This window comes from Myotis nattereri (assembly GCF_964212035.1).
Source record: "Myotis nattereri genome assembly, chromosome: 2".
Taxonomy (NCBI): domain Eukaryota; kingdom Metazoa; phylum Chordata; class Mammalia; order Chiroptera; family Vespertilionidae; genus Myotis; species Myotis nattereri.
The window spans coordinates 143,197,496-143,224,199 of record NC_138076.1 but is presented as its reverse complement, the minus strand read 5'-3'; the positions used below and the strand labels follow the sequence as shown (position 1 = coordinate 143,224,199).

General features: G+C 42.7%; 1 protein-coding gene across 2 annotated transcripts in view; it reads right to left on the bottom strand.

Moving 5' to 3' along the window:
• OSBPL8 (oxysterol binding protein like 8) overlaps positions 1-26,704 on the bottom strand; it is a 171,498-nt gene that overhangs the window by 121,053 nt on the left and 23,741 nt on the right. The window contains exon 2 of one of the 2 annotated variants that reach the window (XM_081083381.1): positions 15,669-15,845. The exons of the other annotated variant lie outside the window; for it this stretch is intronic. The gene's annotated coding sequence lies outside the window, so the exon portion shown is untranslated. The remainder of the gene's footprint in view (positions 1-15,668; positions 15,846-26,704) is intronic. 2 annotated transcript variants of the gene reach the window in all.

Below are 26,704 nucleotides of genomic sequence, written 5' to 3'. Positions count from 1 at the left end.
AGAATGTTAAATATACTTTTTGTAAAGGAGTACAGTGTATCACAATCCAATTGGCAAGCTAAAACTAGGCCTGCATCCTAATTTAAACATAATTACTAGTTGAATTCAAAGTTTAAAGATGACTATTCCCTCTTTTGTTTGTTTGTTTTTTGTTACCAGTACTCTAGCAATTGTTCAGGAACTGGTGCCCCACTATCTGCACTTAAACTTACAAAGTTTGTAGAGAAAGCAATTTTTATAAAAATTATTCTCTTCTCTATTTTGGACACAGATTGTTATTTCAGTCACAGAAAAAAGGAAGGAGCCTCTACTAAGCAAGGCCAACATGCTTAACCCATGCTGTTTAAACCTAACAACCTTATGTTGCTGTATTGGATAATGGCTGCCTCTAAAGGCAGCAGTAAGATGTATATGATTAGTTTATGGCTTCCTATCTCACAGGAAGCCCCAGAAGTTTTTTGTTTGTTTGTTTGTTTTGTTAAATACAGATGTAACAAAAATGCTCAAAAGTAAGAGTATTATCAATGAACACTCCGCACTTCTAAACTATAACATCTTATCACTGAAAACTGAATTAAATAATCTTAATCTCACTGCCAACTTTACAAAATAATTAGATGCAAATAAGAACTTGGTTAAGCTAGTCAAACTAATCTATACTAAGTCAAATTCTAAAGGAAAGAATAATATAGTGAGAAATTAACTTTATAAATGTGCCAGTTCCTGAAAAGCAAGCTAGCACCAAAATCTTACTCATAAACACTGTGAAAGAAAAAATATGTTAAAGTGATTGTTCTATTAAAGCAGTCTATCTACCCAAAAGGCTTTCATAAAATTATTACAAAATAGTATAGTACACATGCTTCCCAGAGTGTGCTAATATTTAATATTTTGGCACCTATTAATTATCCTAAGATTCTCTCCACTCTACAAATAGTAACAACAATGATGATGTTGATAATAATGAAAGACCAGGAGGAAGGCAAAAAAGCTGGACATTGATGAGCAAAGGGGAAGTGGGATAGAAATATGCAAGGCACGTTATTCCATGTAGCTATTCAACTTCAGGGCAATGGATTAGAAACATTAATCAGGTAAGCAGAAGTAGACTGAACTAATCAATCCAACTATGAGAAGAGGGAAAGGGCACAGTAAATGACCTAAAGATATAAAGGTGAAAAGAGGCAGGCAGGGGAAATCTAGATGACTCCACTTAACTGGATTTCCCTGGAGCATGTGGGTATGAATAAAAAGCATCATGGCAACAAATGACAATGAAAACACAACAATGCAAAATCTATGGGACACAGTGAAAGCAGTCTTGAGAGGGAACTTCATAGCTCTACATGCCTACCTCAAAAAACAAGAAAAACTTTTAATAAATTATCTAACCCTACAACTCAAAGAGTTAGAAAGAGAGCAACAAGAAAAGCCCAGCATAAACAGAAGGAAGGAAATTAAGATCAGAGTGGAAATAAATGACATAGAAACAAACAAACAAAAATACAAAAGATCAACAAAACCAAGAGCTGGTTCTTTGAAAGGATAAACAAAACTGATGAACCTCTAGCCAGGCTCACCAAGAAGCAAAGAGAGAGGACCCAAATAAGCAAAATCAGAAATGAAAGAGGACAGATCCAGGAGAAACCAAGATGGCGGCATAGGTAATCACAGGAAATTGCTGCCTCGCACAGCCACTTCAAAAACACAACTAAAAGACAAAACGGACATCATCCAGAACCACAGGAAGACTGACTGAGTGGAAATTCTATAACTAGAAGGAAAGAGAAAAGCACACTGAGATTCAGAGAAGGTGCGGGAGTAAAAGTGCAGAGGTATGGAGGCGCACGCGGAAAGGGCTGGCAACTGAGGACACGGTTGTCTTTTTCAATCAGGAGGGAGTCTCAAGCTCCCGACTGCTCTGAACTCCAGTTCGGGACGAGTCTGTGGGGACCCAGACTCATACGGGAAGAAGCTGGACTGTCTGACATAGGGCAGAACTCGAGGGCAGCTTTCTCTCAGAGGTGCTTGCAGTGATTACCGGGACACTGAGACTCGGGGCCTCTTAGGGTAGGACTGAAGAGCAGCCATAGCTGCTTGCTCCACCCTGTTGATCCCCTGAGACCCAAACCCACCCAAGCTGTGCATAGAGGCTTTTGAATATGAAAGGCCTGGCCCTTTGCAATCTGAAAATTACCTAACAAACTGCAGCTGGGTCAGAGAGACCCAGAACATCCAAAAGAAGGCCCAAGGCCCCACAGCAGCTTGCACTGCTTCACAGCTGGGCCTCATCTGGGCACCTCCAAACCCTAAACAAAGAAGAGGAATCTGCAGATCTCTCCATAGCTCCTGCTGGGTAGCCTCAGGCAGAGGCTAAATAAGCACCTCTTTAGAGATCCAAGAGCCAGTGTACCCAGTGGTCAGAGTGGGACCATCCAGATTACAACTTCTCAGATCCATAAGGGACACACTCAGGGGGCAGACTCAGTGAGCACCAAAGCCCCACTGAAGCAAGTCTTGCCCCATAAGGGTGTCTTCAGCACAGTTCTCCCACTGTAGACACAGCTGATTCTCACAGCCAATTGGCCTGGAGGTCAAGTCCTCTCAGTGATACCTACAACAATCAAGAGTTAACTACAACAAAACTGTGCACAAAGACCACAAAGGGGTGCACCAAGAGTGTCCACCTCAGGTAATTGGGGAGTCTGAGCCACTGGGCCCTATAGGACACCTAGCACACAAAGCCACTCTACCAACACAGGGAAGCATAAAAAATGCGGAGACAAAGAAACAGGTCACAAATGACAGAAATGGAGGAAAGCAAACTACTGGATATAGAATTCAAAAGCACGGGTATAAGGATTTTCAAGAATTTTCTAGTAACCGCCGATAAATTTAGTGAGATCCTCGATAAATCTAGTGAGACCCTCGAGGATAAGAAAAATGACCAACTAGAAATTAAGCATACACTGACTGAAATAAAGAATATTATACAGAGATCCAACAACAGACTAGAGGATCGCAAGAATCAAGTCAAAGATTTGAAATACGAAGAAGCAAAAACACCCAACCGGAAAAACAAAAAGAAAAAAGAATCCAAAAATATGAAGATAGTGTAAGGAGCCTCTGGGACACCATCAAGCGTACCAACATCCGAATTATGGGGGTGCCAGAAGAAGAGAGAGCAAGATATTGAAAACCTATTTGAAGAAATAATGACAGAAAACTTCCCTCACCTGGTGAAAGAAATGGACTTACAACTCCAGGAAGCACAGAGAACCCCAAACAAAAGGAATCCAAAGAGGACCACACCAAGACACATCTTAATTAAAGTGCCAAGGGCTAAAGACAAAGAGAGAATCTTAAAAACAGCAAGAGAAAAACAGTTAGTTACCTACAAGGGAATACCCATACGACTGTCAGCTGATTTCTCAATAGAAACTATGTAGGCCAGAAGGGAGTGGCAAGAAATATTCAAAGTGATGAATACCAAGAACCTACAACCAAGATGACTTTATCCAGCAAAGCTATCATTCAGAATTGAAGGTCAGATAAAGAGCTTCACAGATAAGAAAAAGCCAAAGGAGTTCATCACCACCAAACCAGTATTATATGAAATGCTGAAAGGTATCCTTTAAGAAGAGGAAGAAGAAGAAAAAGGTAAAGATACAAATTATGAACAACAAACACACATCTATCAACAAGTGAATCTAAAAATCAAGTGAATAAATAATCTGATGAAACATAATAAACTGGTGAATATAATAGAATCAGGGGCATAGAAAGGGAGTAGACTGACAATTCTCAGGGTGAAAGGGGTGGGGGGGTGCAGGAAGAGACTGGAAAAAATCGTACACCTATGGATGAGGACGGGGGGTGGGTGTAAGGGCAGAGGGTGGGGTGGGAACCGGGTGGAGGGGAGCTATGGGGGGAAAAAAAGAGGAACAACTGTAATAATCTGAACAATAAAGATTTAACTTTAAAAATAAAGAAATGAAAGAGGTGAAGTAACAACCGATCCCACGAAATACAAAGGATTATGAAAAAATACTATGAAAAACTCTATTCCAACAAAATGGACAACCAAGACAAAACGGACATATTCTTAGAAAAATACAAGCTCCTAAAACTCAATCAAGAAGAATCAAAACACCTGCATAGGCCTTTAACTGCCGAAGAAATTGAAGCAGTGATCATAAATCTTCCATCACAATAAAGCCCTGGTCCAGATGGCTTTACAGGGGAGTTCTACCAAGCATTCAAAGAACTAAAACCTATCTTCCTCAGACTATTCCAAAAAATTCAAGAGGAAGGAACACTTCCAAGCTCTATCTAGGAAGCCAGAATTACCCTAATTCCAAAACCAGATAAAGACACCACAAAAAAAGAGAACTATATCCTTGATGAATATAGATGCTAAAATCCTCAACAAAATGCTAGCAAATCGGATACAGCATTACATTAGAAAGATCATACACCATGACCAAACGGGATTTATTCCGGGAATGCAAGGATGGTATAATATCTGCAAATCAATAAATGTGATACATCACATAAACAAACTGAGAGACAAAAGTCACATAATCATATGAATCGATGCAGAAAAAGCATTTGACAAAATCCAACACCCTTTCTAGACAAAAACTCTCAGCAAAATGGGAATAGAGGGATCATACCTCAACATAATAAAAGCCTATATGACAAACCTACAGCAACATCATACGCAATGGGCAAAAACTAAACTCATTTCCTCTAAGAACGGGAACAATACAGGGATGCCCACTTTCACCACTCCTGTTCGATATAGTACTGGAAGAGCTAACCATAGTGATTAGACAAGAAGAATGAATAAAAGGCATACAAATTAGAAAAGAAGAAGTAAAACTATCCTTATTCGCAGATGACATGATACTATACATAGAAAACCCCAAAGATTCCATCAAAACACTTCTAGACCTAATAAATTAATTCGGCAATGTAGCAGGATACAATATTAACACCCAAAAATCTATGGCCTTATTATACACCAATAATGAACTCACAGAATGAGAAACGAAAAAAAACAATCCCATTTACCACTGCACCAAAAAAATTAAGATATCTAGGAATAAAGTTAGCTAAGGAGGTAAAAAAGCTGTACTTGTAAAACTACAGGACACTGAAAAACAAGATAGAGAAAGACATAAACAAATGGAAGAACATACCGTGTTCATGGATTGGTAGAATCAACATCATTAAAATGTCCATACTACCCAAAGCAATCTACAGATTCAATGCAATCCCCATTAAAATACCAATGACATATTTCAAAGATCTAGAACAAACTCTACAATAAAAAAAAAGACCCTGAATAGCCGTAGCAATCCTGAGGAAGAAGAACAAAGTTGGAGGAATCACAATACCAGATATCAAGCTATATTACCAAGCCACGGTTCTCAAAACTGCCTGGTACTGGCACAAGAACACACATATAGACCAATGGAACAGAACAGAGAACCCAGAAATCGACCCATTATGCTCAATTAATATTTGACAAAGGAGGCAAGAGCATACAATGGAGTCAATCAAGACAGTCTCTTCAATAAATGGTGCTGGGAAATTTGGACACATGCAAAAAAAAAAAAAAATGAAACTAGATCATGAACTTACACCATACACAAAAACAATATCAAAATGGCTGAAGGACTTAAATTAAGATGGGAAACCATAAAAATCCTACAAGACTCCATTGGCAGCAAAATTGCAGACATATTCGTAGCAATATCTTTACGGACACAGCTCCTAGGGGCAATGGAGACTAAGGAGAAAATAAACAAATGGGACCACATCAAAATAAAAAGCTTCTGCACAGCAAAGGAAACCATCAACAAAACAACAAGAAAGCCCATTGCCTGGGAAAACATATTTGCCAATGATATTTCAGATAAGGGTTTAATCTCCAAAATTTACAGAGAACTCATGCAACCTAACAAAAGGAAGATAAATGATCCAATCAAAAAATGGGCAAAGGACTTAGACACTTTTCTATTTAGCACATACAGAAACAGGACACACAGAAGGCCGAGAGACTTATGGAAACATGCTCAAAGTCACTAATCATCCGAGAGATGCAAATGAAAAGGACAATGAGATACCATCTCACACCTGTCAGAATGGCTATCATCAACAAATCAACAAACAAGTGCTGGCAAGGATGTGGAGAAAAAGGAACCCTTGTGCACTGCCAGTAGGGATGCAGATTAGTGCAGCCACTGTGAAAGATAGTATGGAGTTTCCTCAAAAAGTTAAAAATGGAACTCCCATTTGACCCAGTGATCCCACTTCTAGGACTATATCCCAAGAAACCAGAAACACCAGTCAGAAAGGATATATGCACCCCTATGTTCATAGCAGCACAATTTATAATAGCTAAGATTTGGAAACAACGTAAGTGCCCATCAGCAGATAAGTGGATTAAAAATGTGGTACATCTACACAATGGAATACTACGACACTATAAAACAGAAGGAACTTTTACAGTTTGCAATAGCATGTATGGAACTGGACAGCATTATGCTAAGCAAAATAAGCCAGTCAGAGAAAGGTAAATATCACATGATCTCACTCATATGTGGGCTATAATGATCAACGCAATTTGGGGAACAAGAATAGATCCAGAGACAAATGGCTGGGGAAGGGCAGGGGGTTAGAGAGCAACCAAAGGACATGTATGCATGCATATTAGCATAACCAATGGACACAGACACTGGGGCAGTGGGGGCTTGCCCGGGGTGTGAATGGTTGGGGGTCGGGGGAACCAACTGGGGGGAGGGGAGGGCGACATATGTAAAACTTTAGACAATAAATAATAAATAAATAAAAATAAAGAAGATAATATGGATCTTCATACTGAATTCTATTGCAGAAATGAAAGAGTATGGTGACAACATAAAAGCAGGAAAACAGAAAAAAAATAAAGCTTAAAGATGAATAAAATAATCATTTTCATGCTCTCTAGATGTTTCTGGAGATCACTGTAATCTTAAATTTTCAGGTGAGGTCTTTAAAATATTTTATACTAATTACATAATATAGATGAATTTTTAATTATAAAGATAAGTAAATAGTACATTACCAGCTATCTATGAAAAATATTAAACATAAATATTATCTACTTACTAATGTATTCATTTATATTCTTCCATAACCTGACACTTAAACTGTTTTAAGAATAATTAATATCGCCAAAGCCGGTTTGGCTCAGCGGATAGAGCATCGGCCTGCGGACTGAAAGGTCCCAGGTTCGATTCCGGTCAAGGGCATGTACCTGGGTTGCAGGAACTTCCCCAGTGGGGGATGTGCAGGAGGCAGCTGGTCGATGTTTCTCTCTCATCGATGTTTCTAACTCTCTATCTCTCTCCCTTCCTCTCTGTAAAAAATCAATAAAATATATTTAAAAAAAAAAAAAGAATAATTAATATCTTTATAATTGTATATACAACAAAGACAAGTTACAGTTGCTCAGATAGACAATGGTAAATTTCAAATATCTGGCTTCAAGAACCTAAAAAAGAAAAATGACATACAAGAGCGTATTAGTTTAATAAAAACTACCAGAAACAAGAATCACAGTTTTCCCTCTCACTTACCTCCCACACACCATCTTGTAAAACATCTCAAAGAAAACAACTTTAAACAAAAGGCCACAAGAAACAAAATATGGATAATTTAATTGTTTTGGAAAGCTTTATTATGAACTTTTGGGCGTGAATAGATATTCCAAATGTTTTTAAATTAATGAATTCACTTGAAAAATAGATACTAATATCATACTAGTTCGAAAAAGGAACAGAAGAGCAAATGACTCCAGTTCTCCTCTTTTGCAAAGTTGTTTCCTTCTCTGTGAACTCAAACTGCTTCTAGTATTAAACTGAGTACACTGTATTTCTTAATTAGTTTATCCATCTGCCTCTGCCATTTAGATCCAAAGCTCCATGATGACAGTTTATACCAATTAATAAGTTCCTGATATGTGACAAGCATTCCACTACCTTGTGGAGAACCAAACTGCACAAAATACACATGGTCTATCACCTCATATGAAATCCATGAGGTTATGGGAAGTTTCTCATATTAAGTGATGTTTTAAGTTGAGACCTAAAGAATGAGTGGTAGCTAGCTAAACAAAGAATGGCAAGAAACACATTCCAAGTAGAGAATATGCATAAGCCCTAGGGCGGGAAGCCTCTCCTATATTCTTCTGTTTTTCCCGTAGCACTGTACATTGCATTGGTGATAACGAGATAATGTGGGAGGAGGTATGAGCGGATAAAAGAATGGGAGAGAAAAAATTACCCAAATATGAGATCAGTCCTATTTCACCGAACTCTGTATTCTGAATTTGATCATTCAAATTTAAACATGCTACTCACTTAGACATTTTAAAGAAATTAAACCACTGGTGAGAGTCCATTAGTAGCTGCTTCTCTTAGTCAAAAAAAGTAGTAAGGCCGAAACCAGTTTGGCTCAGTGAATGGAGCGTCGGCCTGCGGACTGAGGGGTCCTGGGTTCGATTCCGGTCGAGGGCATGTACCTGGGTTGCGGGCACATCCCCAGTGGGAGATGTGCAGGAGGCAGCTGATCGATGTTTCTCTCTCATCGATGTTTCTAGCTCTCTATCTCTCTCCCTTCCTCTCTGTAAAAAATATCAATAAAATATATATATATATAAAAAAAAAAAAGTAGTAAGGAAAAGAAGCAATTAAGAGTGTAAAATATTGACATTCCTCTACTATTGAAGAAGCAAGTTCTCAAAAGAATAATTTGTTGCATAGAATGAGCAAAAAAAAAAAAATTTTTAAAAAACATCACTGCCGAAACCGGTTTGGCTCAGTGGATAGAGCATCGGCCTGCGGACTGAAAGGTCCCAGGTTCGATTCCGGTTATGGGTATGTACCTGGGTTGCGGGCACATCCCCAGTGGGAAATGTGCAGGAGGCAGCTGATTGATGTTTCTCTCTCATCGATGTTTCTAACTCTCTATCTCTCTCCCTTCCTCTCTGTAAAAAATCAATAAAATATATTTAAAAAAAACAAAACATCACTTTACTTATCTGCTATTTTCTTCCTAAAAGCATTTCTTGTACTTTAATAATCCAACATCAGGGTCCAAATAAACCACTAAATCAGCACTTAATATGATGTGAATGATAATATCCTTAAATGTTCATAAAACACATCTTGGGTTTTCACAGTAGCCAAAAACTGAGAACTGAGTTCCTAATTATACAAATACTAGAGGCCCGGTGCACAAAAATTTGTGCACTGGGGGGAGGGGGGGGGTCCCTCAGCCCAGCCTGTGCCCTCTCGCAGTCTGGGACCCCTCGGGAGATAACGACCTGCTGGCTTAGGCCTGCTCCCAAGTGGCAGAGGGCAGGCCCAATCCCTAAGTGCAGCCCCTGGTCAGGCTCAGAGCAGGGCCCATTGGGGAGTTGGGGCGCCGCCCCCTGTCATGCACAGAGCAGGGCGGATCGGGAGGTTGCGTTGCCACCCTCAGTCATGCTCAGGGTAGGGCCGATTGGGGGGTTGGAGCACCGCCCCCTGCCACACTCAAGGCAGGGTCCATGGGGAGGTTACGGCACCACCCCCTGTCATGCACAGAGCAGGGCCAAACAAGGGGTTGGGGCGCTGCCCCCTGTCACTCACAGAGCAGGGTCCATCAGGGGGGTTGGGGCTCCGTACCCTGTCATGCACTGAGCAGGGTCGATCAGGGGGTTGGGGAGTTCCCCCCTGTCACGCACAGAGCAGGGCTCATCAGGGGGTTGGGGAGCTCCCCCCTGTCATGCACAGAGCATGGCCCATCAGGGGGTTGGGGAGCTCCACCCTGTCACTCACAGAGTAGGGCCGATAGGGGAGTTGGGGCACCGCCCCCTGTCACACACAGAGCAGGGCGGATCAGCGGGTTGGGGAACCGCACCCTGTCACACTCAGGGCAGGGCCAATGGGGAGGTTATGGCTCTTCCCCGTCACACACAGAGCAGGGCCCGTGGGGGGCGGTTGGGGCGCCGCCCTCTATCACCCACAGAGCAGGACCAATCAGGGGGTTGGGGCGCTGCCACTGTCACACTCAGGGCAGGGCCGATGGGGAGGTTATGGCTCTACCCCATCACACACAGAGCAGGGCCCGTGGGGGGGTGGGGGGTGGGGGGGTGGGGCACCCCACCCTGTCACACATAGAGCAGGGCCAATCAGGGGGTTGGGGCACCGCACCCTGTCACACACAGAGCTGCAGGGCGATCAGGGGGTTGGGGAGCTTCCCCCTATCAGGCACAGAGCAGAGCTGATCAGGGGGTTGTGGCCCCACCCCCTGTCACACACAGAGCCGCAGGGCGATCAGGGGGTTTGGGCGCTGCCCCCTGTCACGCTGATCCCGGTGCCGGGAGGCCTCGCGGCTCCGCTGATCCCGGTGCTGGGAGGCATATTACCCTTTTACTATATAGGATAGAGGCCTGGTGCACGGGTGGGGGCCGGCTGGTTTGCCCTGAAGGGTGTCCTGGATCAGGGTGGGGGTCCCCACTGGGGTGCCTGGCCAGCCTGAGTGAGGGGATGATTGCTGTTTGCAGCTGGTCACACACCCTTCAGGGTGGGGGTCCCCACTGGGGTGCCTGGCCAGTCTGGGTGAGGGGCTGAGGGCTGTTTTCAGGCTGGCGGGTGACTGAAGCTCCCAACCGCTCCTTTTTTTCTTTTTTATTCTGGGCCAGCTTTAGCTCTGAGACTTGGCTCCAGCTCTGAGGCCTTGGCTGTTGAAAGCAGGTATCTGGTTTGTTTGGGTTCTATAATCGAAACACTGTCTCAAATCCAGCTCTGAGATACCGCCTGGCTGAAAGTAGGTTTCTGAGGTTTTGTTTAGCTTCTATATTTGTAACAATGTTTCAAACTGCAAGCTCAGAGGCCGGCAGCGGCAGGCGGGGAACGCTGGAGTCCTCCGTCACTAAAGCAATCAAGCCTCATGTTCGCTTCAAGCTGCCTGCTGCCAGCTGCCATCTTGGCTGGCAGTTAATTTGCATATCGCCCTGATTAGCCAATGGGAAGGGTAGCGGGCGTAGGGCTAATTACCATGTTTCTCTTTTATTAGATAGGATGCTGTGACTGCAAAGGAGTGTAAATAACAAAACTAATGTTTCTGCCTACCAAATAAGTGTATTAAAAAGTGGTGTGTGATACTCTGATTTCTCTTCAGATCATATAAATCTTCTGCCTTTTAAAAAGTGGTATGTGGCAACTTCCAGCAAGATGGTGGCACAAGTAAATGGGTACTTGCCTTCTCCCACAACCACATGATAATTACAACTACAGAACAACCATCATTCAGAACTGCCTGAAATCTGGCTGAATGGTAATCCTACAACTAGGGAATTAAAGAAGCAGCCACATTGAGACTAGTAGGAGGAATGGAGATGCAGAACGTACTGGTCCCACACTCATGTGTGGCAGATAAAAACTGGCAGAGCTATTTTGGTTGTGGAAGTCCCCCTTAAGAAGTGAGGGGTCCCAGGCCCACACCAGGTCCCCTATCCCAGGATTCCAGTGCAAGGAAAAGAAGTCCCCATAACTTCCAGCTGTAAAAACCAACAGGGATTAAGGCTGAGGGAGATGGAGGTCTGATGGAGTCCCATGCAATTCCTCTTAAAGAGACTGTACACGTACTTACTCCCTCTGAGCTCCATCACGGGGGAAGCAGTTTGAAAGACAACAGAGACATATGAGGAGAAACTGAATAGTCTGGCATCAGGGCAAGAGCTGGGGGTAAGGAAGGACAGCTTTCTCCCAGACAGAAGTTCTGGAAGAGGCCATTGTTCATTTGATGAGCCTTCTCCCTACAGAGCCAGCACGTGGGCAACATATCTGAGACACCATTAATGTGCCTCACAGTGTTCACCCCATCCTGGAGAATTCCTGAGGCCCCAGCCCTCCCAACTTTCAGGTCCACCCAAGCTGTTTCCAGGCCTTTTCCATACAAATGGCCGGTCTTGGTTCATGCTTCAGATTTTCCTAAAATCTCTAAAACAAGCAGCATATAGCCTCAGCATGCCTTGACCTGCTGTTCTTAGGGTCACAGCAGGTAGCCTTAGAGTCACTTGGGTATCTCCAAACCCAGCACAAGTAGCAGCCACCTGCAGATCGCTTTGTAGCTCATGCTAGGTGACCCCAGGCAAAACAGAGGCAGCAGCTAACCTTGGCCTGCATCTCCCAGGAGTCCCCAGAGCCAGCACAAGTGGAGAGCTTTAAACCATGTCAAAGCATCACCACCCAACCATCCCCATAAGTGACACACTCAAGGGGCAAACGCAGCTGACACCAGAGCCCTACTGAAATAAGTCCTGCCCTGTGGAGTGGGGGCCCCTGCACAGCTGATCCTCCAAAGTGGTTGGTATTGCAGCCAGTCCTTGAAGCTGATGAGCCTGGGGTTAAATACCTCCCATTGATGTGCCAACAGCAACCTAGGCTCAACTACAAGAGGAGGGTGTACACAGACCACACGGGAGGAGGGTGCAGCTTGAGTGCCAGCTTAGTGATTGGAGAGGCTTGTGCCATTGGACCCTACAGAACACCTACTATATTAGGCCAATCTACCAAGCATGGGAGACACAGCAGTTCTACCTAATATATAGAAAGAAACACACAGAGGCTGCCAAAATAAAGAGACAAAGAAACATGTCCCAAATGAGAGAACAGAACAGAATTTCAGACAAAGAACTAAACAAAATGGAGACATGCAATCTGCTAGTTGCAGAATTCAAAACATTGATTATAAGGATGCTCAATGAACTTAGTGAGAACATCAACATCATAAAAAAGGACCAGTCAGAAATTAAGGATATACTAACTGAAATAAAGAATAACTTACAGGGAATCAACAGTAGAGTAGATGAAGCTGAGAATCAAATCAGCAATTTGGAATATAAGGGATAAAAAACACCCAATCAGGATAGCAAAAAGAAAAAAAAAAAACAAGGATAGTATAATGATCCTCTAGGACAGTGATTCTCAACCTTCCTAATGCCACGACCCTTTAATACAGTTCCTCATGTTGTGGTGACCCCCAATTTCATTGTTACAAACTGAACATAATTAAAGCATAGTGATTAATCACAAAAACAATATGTAATTATATATGTGTTTTCCGATGGTCTTAGGCGACCCCTGTGAAAGGGTTGTTCGACCCCCAAAGGGGTCGCGACCCACAGGTTGAGAACCGCTGCTCTAGGACAACATCGAGCTTACCAATATTCTTTCACATCATAGGGGTGCCAAAAAAAGAGAAAGAGCGATAAATTGAAAACCTATTTTAAAAAAATAACAGAAAACTTTCCTAACCTGGTGAAGGACATAGACATATGAGTCCAGATAGTGCAGAGTCCCAAACAAGATGAACCAAAAGAGGCCCAAACCAAGACACATCATAATTAAAATGCAAAAGGTCAAAGACAGAGAGAATCTTAAAAGCAGCCATGTGTACAGGCCCCGATGCATCCATATAGAAGCAATGGGTTGCAATACAGCACTCTGAGCTTAGGGATCGCCCCCTTTTTTATAATGAGCTGTAATCAAACTTGTTCTTTCCTTGGGAGGAAGACACTATCTGTCTTCCATGGCTATTTCCTATACAAACATCCTTGAAAAGATAGTCCAGAACAAAGTACAGTAAGTGCAGAAACACAGACACCAATAGAGAATTGCCTTAGAGCAGCCTGTTCATCCTTGTCTACATCACTACTATCCAATACCACCCCCTGTAAAATTTCACCCTATACTATCAGAAGTGTTTGAACGGCAGAACAACCAGCCGGCAGGGGGCAGGGCCAGCGAGCAAGCTATGCCAGGCCAGCCAAAGCGCTTGCCAGCAGGCAGAGGGAGGAAACAGCAATGGGGGGGAGGGGCATGGCGACCAGCCGTGGCGGAGGGGCAATTGGGGGGCCTGCCCAGTTGCCTCCCACAGAGGGAGGCCACCAGCAAAGCCGTGGTGGGGTGATGGGGGCGGCGCTGGGTCAATCCCGCAGAGAAAGACTGGGTGGAGGGTGCAGCAGGGTGATGGGGGTGGCGCTGGTCCAATCCTGCAGAGAAAGGCCAGTGGTGACAGGGTGATGGGGGTGGCGCCAGGCCGATCCTGCAGAGAAAGCTCGGGTGGAAGCTGCAGCGGGGTGATGAGGGCAGCGCTGGCCGATCCCACAAAGAAAGGCCAGGTGGCAGCCTCAACAGGGTGATGGGGGTGGTACTGTCCCCTGATCCTGATCGGCCTGCCAGTTCGCCTCTCGCAGAGGGAGGCCAGACTGCAGCTTAGACATCCCTTGAGGACTCCCGGACTGTCAGAGGGTGCAGGCCTGGCTGAGGGACCCTCCCCCACCCCTACCCCCGCTCCCACTCCAGTGCACAAATTTTCGTGTACCGGACCTCTAGCTGTTAATAATAGATCAAGTCAACAGTGATTCACAAGCCATTCCTATGAGTACTTTTGCAAATGTCTACTAAGAGATGTGATTAGAAAATTTTCTATCTGGTTCTAAATAATCTGAAGAATGTTTTTCTATGTAAACAAAGGCCCGGTTCATGAATTTGTGCACGGAGTGGGTCCCTTGGCCTGGAGGGCGATCCAGGCCTATCAGGGGAGGTTGGCTGTGGGAGCACACTGACCACCAGGGGGCAGCTCCTGCGTTGAGCGTCTGCCCCCTGGTGGTCAGTGAGCATCATAGCAACTGGTCAACCAGTTGTTCCGGTCATTCGGTCATAGAGGTCGCTTAGGCTTTTATATATATAGATCACATTTTGTCAAGTTCAGTCTTAATTACTGAATGCCTTCTGCATCAAAGTTAACCATCATGCAGAAAAATTCAGGGACCAAAATAGCAGCACTGGAGCCCCCAGGGTTCATCCTCCAACAAGGGTAACAATTAGACAGCTATCCCTGAACAAAAAGAGCTTTGGGAAAGATCTGCAGTCCACTAAAACTTTAGCAACACTAGGAAAGAAAAGTAAGTATTGACACAGAAAAAAAGGGAAGGAAAGCAGCTGCATTTTGATTTTGCCTGAATATCTCACTCATTATCCTCCTCCTTGACACACACACACACACACACATACACACACAGACACACACACACACACACAGCACTGCTCAGCACCAAGAAGAAACTCCCTAGCAAAGTTCCCCTTGATGGAAAAGAGAAAGCCCAGCGAGCATCCAGCTTTTCTGGCTCTTAGGGGTACTGCACAAAGGATCTGCTTTTATTTCACCCCATGCAGAGAGTGTCAAAGCTGAAACATACAGACATGGCTAGGAACTAGGAACAAGGAAGAAAAGTAAGGACTACTAATAGCAGCCACGCAGTGGGAGCAACCACAGTTCCCAGTGACCTGCTCTGCAGAGGACCCAAGCATCTACACTGGAAAAAACAACAGCCAGCACAGGTGCCACAGACTGTCGGCAGATTTTACCAGCTTTTGTCCCACAGGTATTTGCATTCACTAACATCAGCTGCCCTTTCCACTCCTGCCCCCACTGGGGCCTAGGGACTGGAACCAGCAGCCAGCCCAAGCCTCTTCAGCTGCTCAATGCAAGATGTCTGCCTAGCTCTTCACTGCTGTGCATATGCTCAGGACTGGCCTCTCCAGTTGTGCTTGCATACCACTAACCTGATGCGTGGTGTACCAGCCTCCAGGCTGTGTGCATGAGCAGGGGGAGACTGTGCAGCCACGAAAGAGCAGCCAGGATCACCACAGGTGCTTGTAGATCCAGATCAGGTCCTATCTTCTGTCACCAGCCAGGGGTGGGCAAACTTTTTGACTCGAGGGCCACAATGGGTTCTTAAACTGGACCGGAGGGCCGGAACAAAAGCATGGATGGAGTGTTTGTGTGAACTAATATAAATTCAAAGTAAACATCATTACATAAAAGGGTACGGTCTTTTTTTTTTTTAGTTTTATTCATTTCAAACGGGCCGGATCCGGCCCGCGGGCCGTAGCTTGCCCACAGCTGCACTAGCCTGTACCTCTGCACTCACCTGCAGCTAGCCTCTTCAGCTGTGCACCTGCATCACTAGCCTCAACTGTCATGCACCCATGCTGAGATGCAGCAGCCATGGTAGTACATGCCTACAGTAAACACCCCCACAGCTGTCTGCCTGCCTTGATCCCCACCACTATATACAGTATGTGTTTGCAACCACACCTGCTACTCATAGGTGCTGGCAGCTGACCTCCTCATCTGAGTATGTGCACACCACCAGTTTCAGTCACTATCACTGCTTGCCCTGAAACCTAGCTATTAGACCTGGAGGTGCTACTGAGGACCCAAACAGCCCTGGAAGCCTCTGCGGATCCCCCACAGTGGTAGCCAAACACCACATAGTTGTTGATACTATGTACCCATGGCCCAAGCCAGAGAGCCATGGTGTCCCCTGAGAACCCAGTGCTTTTCACACATACCTCCAACTAGTCTGTCACCCTACACCTCTAGTCTCAAGGCTCACAGCATGTATCAGCATACCCCTGCCTTCAGGTGAATGTCCATACATAAAGTCAGGAAGAAGTTGACTGATTCTTCAAATGTATGGACACCTACGCAGATATAAGGATACAAAATTATCAGGGAAACACAATTCAACCAAAGGAATATAGTAATGCTCTAATAACTGGACCCAACAAAATGGGAGACCCCAGAATTGGCTGACAAAAAATTCAAAATAATAATTCTAAAGATTATCAGAGAGCTACAAGAGAATACAGATCAGGAAAACAACACAAGAATATGAGTTCATCAAAGAGATAGAAAACAAAAAAAGAATCAAACAAATTTTGTAGCTGAAGAATACAATAATAAATCAAAGAATTCAATAACAAGCTTCAACAAAAGACTACACCAAGAAAAAGAAAGAAATCAATTGAGTTCAAAGACATATATTTTGAAATTATCCAGTAAGAGTGAAAAGAATGAAGAGGAATGAAGAAACCTCTGGATCTTATGAGACATCCTTAAGAGAAATAAGGTATGTATCTTTGGATTCCCAGGAGAAGTCAGGGAGAAAGGAATAGAAAGCTTATTTAAAGAAAGAATGGCTGAGAATTTCTCAAACCTTGGGAGATGTTTAAACATTCAAGTTCATTAAACTAATAGGTCACCCAAAATGTCAATCCAAAACATAATAAAATGGTCTAAAACCAACGACAAAGAGAGAATTTTAGAAGTAGCAAGGGAAAAATATTTTCATATGCCAAAATGGCCCCATAAGTCTATCAGTGGATTTCTCAGCAGAAACATGGAAAGAACTGAATGATGAGATACATATTCTAAGTGCTGAAAGAAACTATCAACCAAGAATATTTTACCCAACAAAGCTGTCCTGAAATGGAAGCAAAATTCTTTCCCAAACAAACAAAAGCTAAGGTAGTTCTTCACCACCAGAACTCCTTATAACAAATACTGAAAGGAGTTCTTCAAGGTAAAACTAAAGGACACTAACTAGTAATATAAAAACCTATGAAAATAAACAATGCACTGGTAAAGGCAAGTATATAGTAAGATTCAGAATACTCTCATACTGTAATATGGTGGTGAATTAACCACTTTAAACATAAAAGCTGAAGAACAAGTATTAAAAGTAACTATAAAAGCCCTGGCCTGTATGGCTCAGTTGGTTGGGCATGATCCTGTGCAGCAAAAGGTTGCTGGTTCAATTCCTGGTCAGGGCACATGTCTGGGGTGTGGCTCAATCCCCCACAGGGGGCCTGTAAAATGTTTTTCTTTCTCATTCCCTCTCCCTTACTCTTTTTCTCAAAATCAATAAAAATATTTTAATGTAAAAAATAATAAACAAAAGTAAACTTGGGATATATTCCTAGAAGTGGGACTACTAGGTCAAATGGAAGTTTCATTTTTAATTTTTTGAGGAAACTCCAGACTGTCTTCCATAGTGGCTGCACCAGTCTGCATTCCTACCAGTAGTGCACAAGGGTTCCTTTTTCTCCACATCCTCTCCAGCACTTGTCCTTTGTTGATTTGTTGATGATAACCATTCTGACAGGTGTGAGATGGTACCTCATTGTTGTTTTGATTTGTATCTCTCGGACGATTAGTGACTTTGAGCATGTTTTCATATGTCTCATGGCCGGTGTAGCAATGCCGGTTAACTTTGCTGGGGAGTCCGAATTGGACTGAATGGACTACAGCTGGCAGTGCTGGCCAGGTTAAGCTCCAGGCAGATATTTATAAGAAGAGTGGGCAAGCCTATTCTCCCAGAAGAGTTCTGATCACTGAGAATGATGTGAAGGAGGGCCTCCAGAAGTCTCACATTTTATATGAGCGAGCAGGAGAAGAGCACTACAACTTGCATCTCTGCTCTTCTTAAGTTGATACGGGGCTCAGACCCGAGCGCCTCCCTTTACTGGCTGGCAAGCATGCTCGAAGGAGGAGAGGACCCACTGTATGTGGCAAGGCGGCTGGTGAGGTTTGCCAGTGAAGACATAGGTCCGGCAGATCCATCCGCATTACCACAAGCAGTGGCCGCCTACCAGGGCTGCCACTTCATAGGCATGCCCGAATGTGAGTGCCTCTGGCCCAGTGTGTAGTCTATTTTGCCAGAGGCCCCAAAGTCTACTGAGGTGTACAGCACCTACAATGTCAAAGCCTACCTAAGGAACCACCAGGGGCCTCTGCCCCTGCCCCGCTGCACCTGAGGAACACGCCGACCCGGCTCATTGAAGGACCTGGGCTATGGCAAGGGCTACAGCAAGGGCTACAAATACAACCCCATGTACAGCGAGCCTGTGGACCAGGAATACCTGCCCGAAGAATTGAGAGGTGTGGATTTCTTCAAGCAGAAGCGATGCTGACTCTTTGAGGCTATGACAGCAGAAGGACGTTTCTTTTTCTTCTTCTTTTTTTTTTAATAGGAATGGCCAGCAAGAGAGTAAATGGATTGTGAAGTTGGTTTCCTGGTAAAAGTTAAAACAGCCCAACTTTTTGTGCCAGAAATTTGAGAGTTTCTTAAGTGGAGGCACAGCTACTTCAGCTAAGGGTGTAATGTTAAATTGTATTCATTTGCACTCTGCAATAGTTATGCGTATGGAAGTGTCTAGCAGCTTTGTGCAATGAATTAATGTTATAAGGAATTACTATTTTGTCACAGTATTTAAATCATAATGTCATTTCAGAATTCAGTTCTGTAGGATTTTTTTCCCTTTAAAAATGTATATTCTGGGTAGTTTTAATTGCTAAAAAAAAATGTAATTGTGATTTAATACTGCATAATGTTCTGGGGTATTTTTTTATGTGCAAAGGTCTTATGAGCCAATAAAACTATTTCAAAGTTAAAACAAAAACAAAAACAAAAACTTTGCTGGGGAGGCTGGCAGGGCTCCGGCATGTTTGGGGGCAGCCTATTTATGCCGGGACCCGGGTGCACAGCCACACACATGCGGTGGGCATGTGCTGGAAGTGCGACGCAGGCATCATATGGACATCTGTGTGTGAAAAGGTGTGCACACACCTTTGTGTGCATAAATACATGTTTCACAGAAGCGTACCTGAAAAGGTGCTTTATCTGTAATAGGCAGTTTTCAAAATGTAATCCAGAGCAAGGGATCTGTAGCAAAAACACGCACGCAAGAAAAGGTTTTTGATACTAAACACAAAGCTGTAATCAAAGTGTTTATGTCCAAATGTACTGTGAATCAAACATATGGTGATATTTATTGTTTGGTAGCTCTGTTTGAAAGGTCTGGTCGATCAGTTCTCATTTCACAAAAATAAAATAATGTAACTAAGTGATTACTAAATATATACTTCTAAGGCAAAGTAGTTTACCCACTTTGTGTACTTTTTGCACATGTGTAGCACTTCAAGGCTGTTTATAAAGTATAACTTAGATGATGTGACAATATGGTTGAGGAAGGGGATGTGGCTGGTTGTTTTTAAAAATTATCGACACCTCACAGTTTTTAAGACAAACGTGTTAACCTAAAATCTTCAGGAGGCAGGGTCAGGGGTCTTTGAAGACCTTTGTATAGGCCTAAGACATAAAAAAGCAGATACCCTTTTAGGATGTGGCCTAAAAGAAACCTATTATTTCCAGTTATTACTGTCTTCAAAGTAAAATAACATTTTTGCAGCCTTTTTATGTGAGCCTTTTTTTTTCATACTTTCATTACAATATTTGAAATAGGTGTTGTCATTATTTCAAAGCAATAGTTTTTTCTTCTCAATATCAGAGACCTAAATTTTCAAACACACCCCAAAAATGTTTATTTGAAGTAACTTATGCATCTGGACTCCAGGTGGCCTAATAAGCTCAGTGATTAGACAGGTGATTTTATAGCCAAGGTCAAAGGCTCTTTGCCCTGATTAGCCCTTGATGGGGGAGCAGCCAGAGGCTCTCCTGACCAGCATAGGGAAAAGGGGGAGGGGCAGGAAAACCATTAGAGGAAAAAGAGTGGGACTGGAAATTCCCTCCCAACCACCCTTAAGAGAGTTCAAATGCTGCGAACAATGGCAGGCAGTTGAGCGGGGCTGCAAGCGCGGCAGGGCCGCAGAGCACCTGCAGGTAGGCAGGGCAGCGGACTACCGCACGATTTCGTGCGCTAGGCCTCTAGTATAAAATAGGGGAGTTCAATATGCCACTTTCAACAACACATATATCATCCAGACAGGAAATCAGTAGGAAACATTGAACTGAATTACACTTTTTAGCAAATAAAGCTAAGACACAACATTCTACCCAACAGCAGCAGAATCCACATTTTTTCAAGGACACTTCTCCAGGATAAGTCATGTTAGGTTACAAAAGAAGTCTTAGAAAATTTTAAGACTGAAACCATACCAAATATCTCTTCTAACCACAATGTATGAAACCAGAAATTAATAACCAGAAGAAAATTGGAAAATTCACAAATATGTGGAAATTAAACAGCACACTTATGAACAACCAATGGGTCAAAGCAGCAATAAAAAGGAAAATAAAACTTTAAATAAATGAAAATAAAAACACAACATACCAAAACTTATGAGATATCTCAAAAGCAGTACTAAGAGGAAAGTTTACAGTGATAAATGTCTAAATTAAGAAAAAGTAAAGATCTCAAATAAACAACCTACCTTGGAACCTCAAGGAACTAGAAAAACCAGAATAATCTAAGCCAAAGTTAGCAATGGAAAAAGCTAAAGATCAAAACAGAAATAAATGAAATAGAGAGGAGAAAAACAATACAAAAGTAAATAAACAAATAAAACAAAGAATTGTTTTTTTAAAGAAATAAAATTAACAAATCTTTAGCTAAACTTCCTAAGGGGGGTGGGGTGGGGTGGGGTGGGGTGGGGTGGGGGACAGATAAGACTCAAGTAAATAAAATTTAAAATAAAAAAAGCAACATTACCACTAATATCACAGAAATACAAAGGATCATAAGAGATTACGATAAACAATTATACATAAACTAGAGGCCCGGTGCACGAAATTCGTGCACAGGGTGGAGGGTGGGGGTATGTGTGTTCCTCAGCCCAGCCTGCACCCTCTCCAATCTGGGACCCCTCGAGGGATGTCCGACTACCTGGGATCGGACCTAAACGGGCAGTTGGACATCCCTCTCACAATCCAGGACTGCTGGCTCCCAACCACTCACCTGCCTGCCTACCTGAATGCCCCTAACCCAGGGGTGGGCAAACTTTTTGACTCGAGGGCCACAATGGGTTCTTAAACTGGACCGGAGGGCCGAACAAAAGCATGGATGGAGTGTTTGTGTGAACTAATATAAATTCAAAGTAAACATCATTACATAAAAGGGTACGGTCTTTTTTTTTTTTTAGTTTTATTCATTTCAAATGGGCCGGATCCGGCCTGTGGGCCGTAGTTTGCCCACGGCTGCCCTAACCACTTCTGCCTGCCAGCCTGATCACCCCCTAACCACTCCCCTGTCAGCCTGATCTATGCCTAACTGCTCTCCTGCAGGCCTGGTCACCCTTAATTGCCCTCCCCTGCTAGCCTGGCCACCCCTAACTCCCTTCCCCTGCCAACCTGGTTGCCCTCAACTGTCCTCCCCTGCAGGCCAGGTCACCTCCAACTGCCCTCCCCTGCTGGCCTGGTCACCCCCAACTGCCCTCCCCTGCTGGCCTGGTCTCCCCTAACTGTCCTCCCCTGCAGGCCTGGTAGCCCCCAACTGCCCTCCCCTGCAGGCTGGTGGCCCTCAACTGCCTTCCCCTGCAGCCTGGTTGCCCCAACTGCCCTCCCCTGCCAGCCTGATCTCACCCCCACTGCCCTCTCCTGCAGGCCTGGTCACCCCCAACTACCCTCCTCTGCCAGCCAGTTCATCCCCAACGGCCCTCCCCTGCCAGCCTGACGCCCCTAACTGACTCTGCCTCAGCCCCTGCCACCATGGCTTTATCTGGAAGGAAGTTGGACATCAGGAAGATGGCCGGTCAACCTGGTCTAATTAGCATATTACCCTTTTATTAGTATTAGTATAGATTATATCTCAATAAAGCTGGGCCGGGGAACATGTTAGCTTTTATTTTTGAAATCTCAGCTTCTTGTATAGTGCCTGGCATCTAACAAGCACTGAAAAAAAATTCATTGAATGAGTAACAGTAACTAAGAAAAAATTTCTTAAAAGTAATTAAGACTAGATAGTTTAAATCATTTATTCACTTAAGGGTATGTACAAAAGACAGGAAAAGGAACTGAAGTATAAAGCTGACCTGTCTTCATGGGCATTTAATAACTACTCCATTTTTTTGTAATCCTTACCCAAGGAGTGAGGATATTTTTTCCATTGATTTTTGGAGAGTGGAAGGGAGGGGGGAGGTAAAAGAGAGTAGAAGAGAAAAACATCAATGTGAGAGAGAGACACATTGACCGGTTGCCACCAACTCCAAGCCCCAACCAGGACCAGGGATTGACTCTACAAGTGAGGTACGTGCCCTTGACTGGGAATCAAACCTGAGAATCTTCTGTCTGTGGACCAACGCTCTAACCACTTAGCAACCAGCCAGGGCATGACTGCTCTATTTTAATCACAGCAAATCTGTAAAGGCTGAAAGATTTGAGTTCAGCCAAGAAATAATTAATACAGTGCTATTACATTAAAGAAATATTATGTTAGCCTAGAAACTATACCAGCAGTGGATTCTTTCGTTGTAAAGCACAGTTGTTCAAGTGTCAATTCTTTCTAAAACTCAGTTTTTCCATTATTACTTCAAGAGTATGAGCTTACCGTTCTGGTAATTTTTTTTTTTTTAAGTTAGCCAAAGCTTCCTATTGTTTGAACCAAAGAACCCTAAATGGACATAGATTCTATTTCAGCCATTCGTTTATAACCAAAATAGTCAACCTTAGAATATTAAAACAAAATGGAAGTTAACTTCAAAGTATTTTCTCATAATTTACAAAAGTAAAATTTCTGTCAGGCTTAGAGCATAAAATACCATATATGTTGTCATAAGAAAAAAATAATGTAATATTCATCTATGTTTTTCTAGCAAGCTGTTTTAATTCCATTGAGATCTATGATATAAACATTAGGTTTTGATCAGAATCATAAGGAGAAAAAACTATTTTACTAAAAAATGTGATCTCTACCTCAATTTTAGTTTGGATCTTAATATCCAAGGTGCTTCCTCTGCAGCTCCTGCTTCATATCATCTCACTATCAAGTGAAGGATTTGTGGTCAGATGCATGATCAGTACTAAGAGGTGAGACATCTAAAAATATCTATTTGAGCAGCTGACTGGTAGTTCCATTTGTCTGACTGATCTAATAATCTGCTACAAATACAGGAGCAGAATCAAAGGGATGGCCAATCCTTTTAAGGCCCTGGACCATAATCATCCTGTACTAATAACTAATAAAGAGGAAGCTATTTACCCACCTCTACCTCATCACCTACCTGGTTTCTAAAATTCTAAGTTATGTTCAGTACAAGGCTTAGAAATGTCTTTCAAAGAAGAAATGTGATTTCAGTAGGAAGAAAAAATACCCATATATTTTTACTATAGCTAGGATTTATTATTAACTACAACAGGTTAATTAAAATGAAATAATCAAGATCCATCAACATTTCTAGAATGTGGAAAGTAAAAAAAACGGATACAAAATAAACAGAAGATAAAATCTTTGTATAGGAAAGCATACAATTTAATTGGAAAGACAAAAAAATATGAAACTGATAAATAAAAACCAATATATAACTGAATATATGCTACATTTACCTTTTTTCCTATTATTTTTATTCTAAAGAAAGGCAGCTTAAGAAAAGAAGAAAAATGCAAGCATATGGGTGTTGTTTTGAAACCAAGAATGGTATCCTTAACCCAGGATTTTTTACTTCCATTTACATGTGGTCAGAAACTAAATTAAATGCAATCTGTATCTAACATTTTTCTTCAATTCAACACGTTCCCACCAAGAACAGGCTATAGTTTTGGTAATTGTCATTAGAGCTACTCAAATATTCATGCAAAGACTGCTTTAGCCAAGGCTAGGATGTTTCCGTTAGAGATAGGAAAGAGAAAGAAAACTATATATGATTTTAACGTAATTGAAAAGTGTTTCAATTTCCTTTTCTGCCAAGTTTCACACTTGGTATTTAAACACTTAGTGTCTAGTACACACGTGTGCTATTGCAACTCCAATCGAAGACCATACAGATATACCAGTCGAACCTAGAGTTGGTTCTTCCAATGATAGGCAATGGAATAACATCAATTGCTAAGTCCTTCCAGTCTGCTGAAAGTACTTAGCATCTTCCTTACTACAAACAATATCTGTCCTGGAATATACAAGTCTTTATTGGGGGCAACATCTTTAAAAGAAGAAACAGACAAAAAACAAAAAACAACAACACAAACATAAGCAACCAAGGCAAGAGAGTGATTTATACAAAGATTTTTTTTTTCTATTTTCAAAAAGATGCTGGGTTGGGGGATTTACACTACCTCCAAAACTTATTATAAAAATAAAGTAAAAGTGTGATATTGGTATGCCACATATATATCAATTTCTGAAACAGAATAGGCAGTCCAGAAATGGATCACACATTAATTTGCAACAAAAGTGCCAAGAAAACCCAATGGAAAACAAAAATATTTTCAATAAAAAGGGATATTTATTAAATGAAAAAAATCTTGACTTTAACAGTAAACACAAAAATTAATTTGAAATGAATAGAGCTAAATGTAAAAGCCAACACTTATAAAACTTTTAGAATAAAACATGAGAGAAAATCTTCCCAAACTTGGGCTGAGCAAAAATTTCTTAGGAGACTAAAAACACAAATCATGTTAGACTTCATAAAAGTTAAAAGCTGCTTCTCTTCAAAAATAAAGTGAAGAAGCCCTGCCAGTGTGGCTCTGTGGTGAAGCATCGACCCGTGCACCAAGAGGTGGCCTGTTCAGTTCCCAGCAGGGTGTGTGCAGGAGGCAGCCAATTAATGTTGATGTTTCTCTCTCATCAATGTTTCCACCCCTCTCTCACTTTCTCTCTCTCTCAAATCAATTTTAAAAATAATTTTTTAAAAATAAGTTAAGAAAATGAAAACACAGCCAAATAGAAAATAGGCACAATACACACATCTGATAAAGAACCATGATCCAAAAATACATAAAGAACTCTTAAAAGTCAACAATAAGGAAACAAAACATTTCAAACAGACAAAATAGTTAAAATGATTTACTTAAAAAAGTTATACAAATGACCAGTAAAGCCATGAAAAGATATTCAATACCACTGGTCCTCAGTATAACATACATGAAAAACCACCATGAGTTACTACACAACCTCTAGAATGGCTAAAAATATTTAAAGTGACAATATAAGCACTGACAAGGATGGGAAACAATTAAAATTCTCCTATACTGTCAGTGGGAATGCAAAATAGCACAGCCACTCCTAGGTATTTACCTAAGAGAAATGGAAAATGTCCACTCGAAGATTTCTAAATGGATTTTTCGTAACAGTTTTATTTATAACTAGTGGCCCAGTGCATGAAATTCGTGCACATTAAAAGGGAATTAACTAGAGGAAAATTTTAATATTTCTATTTGCCCTTTCTCTATAATAGAAGTGTCAGAGATGAAAGAAAATTAGTAAAATGTATATGAAAATCTCCCACCTGTCACAGAGTCTGGGGCATGCTGCGGGACCCAGAGTCAAGTCCCCCCCACCCACCCACCTGCGCACGCCTCAAAATCGTGCAAGACCCAAACCCAGCCGGCCCCACCCCCGTCAAGCGCTGCCGGGCAGGGTGCACAGCCTCAGGTCCCCTGGCCCAGCCTCAGGTCCCCCAGCCCCGGTGCCAGGGCAGGGAGCGTGGTCTCAGGTCCCCCGTCAAGCCCTGCCCGGCGGGGGGCACAGCCTCAGGTCCCCCAGCCCAGGTGCCAGGGCAGGGAGCGCGGTCTCAGGTCCCCCATCAAGCCCTGCCCGGCGGGGGGCACAGCCTCAGGTCCCCTGGCCCGGCCTCAGGTCCCCCGGCCCCAGCACCAGGGCTGGGGGCACAGCCTCAGGTCCCCCAGCCCCGGGGCAAGGGTGCGAGGGCATGAGCATGCGACGACACAAGGGTGTGATGACCATTTGCATATTAGCTCTATTATATAGGATAGGCAAAAACTAGAAATAAGTCAAATGTCTATTAACCAGGGAATGGATAAACAAATTGTAGTATATCCTATAAACAAAAGCCTAATATG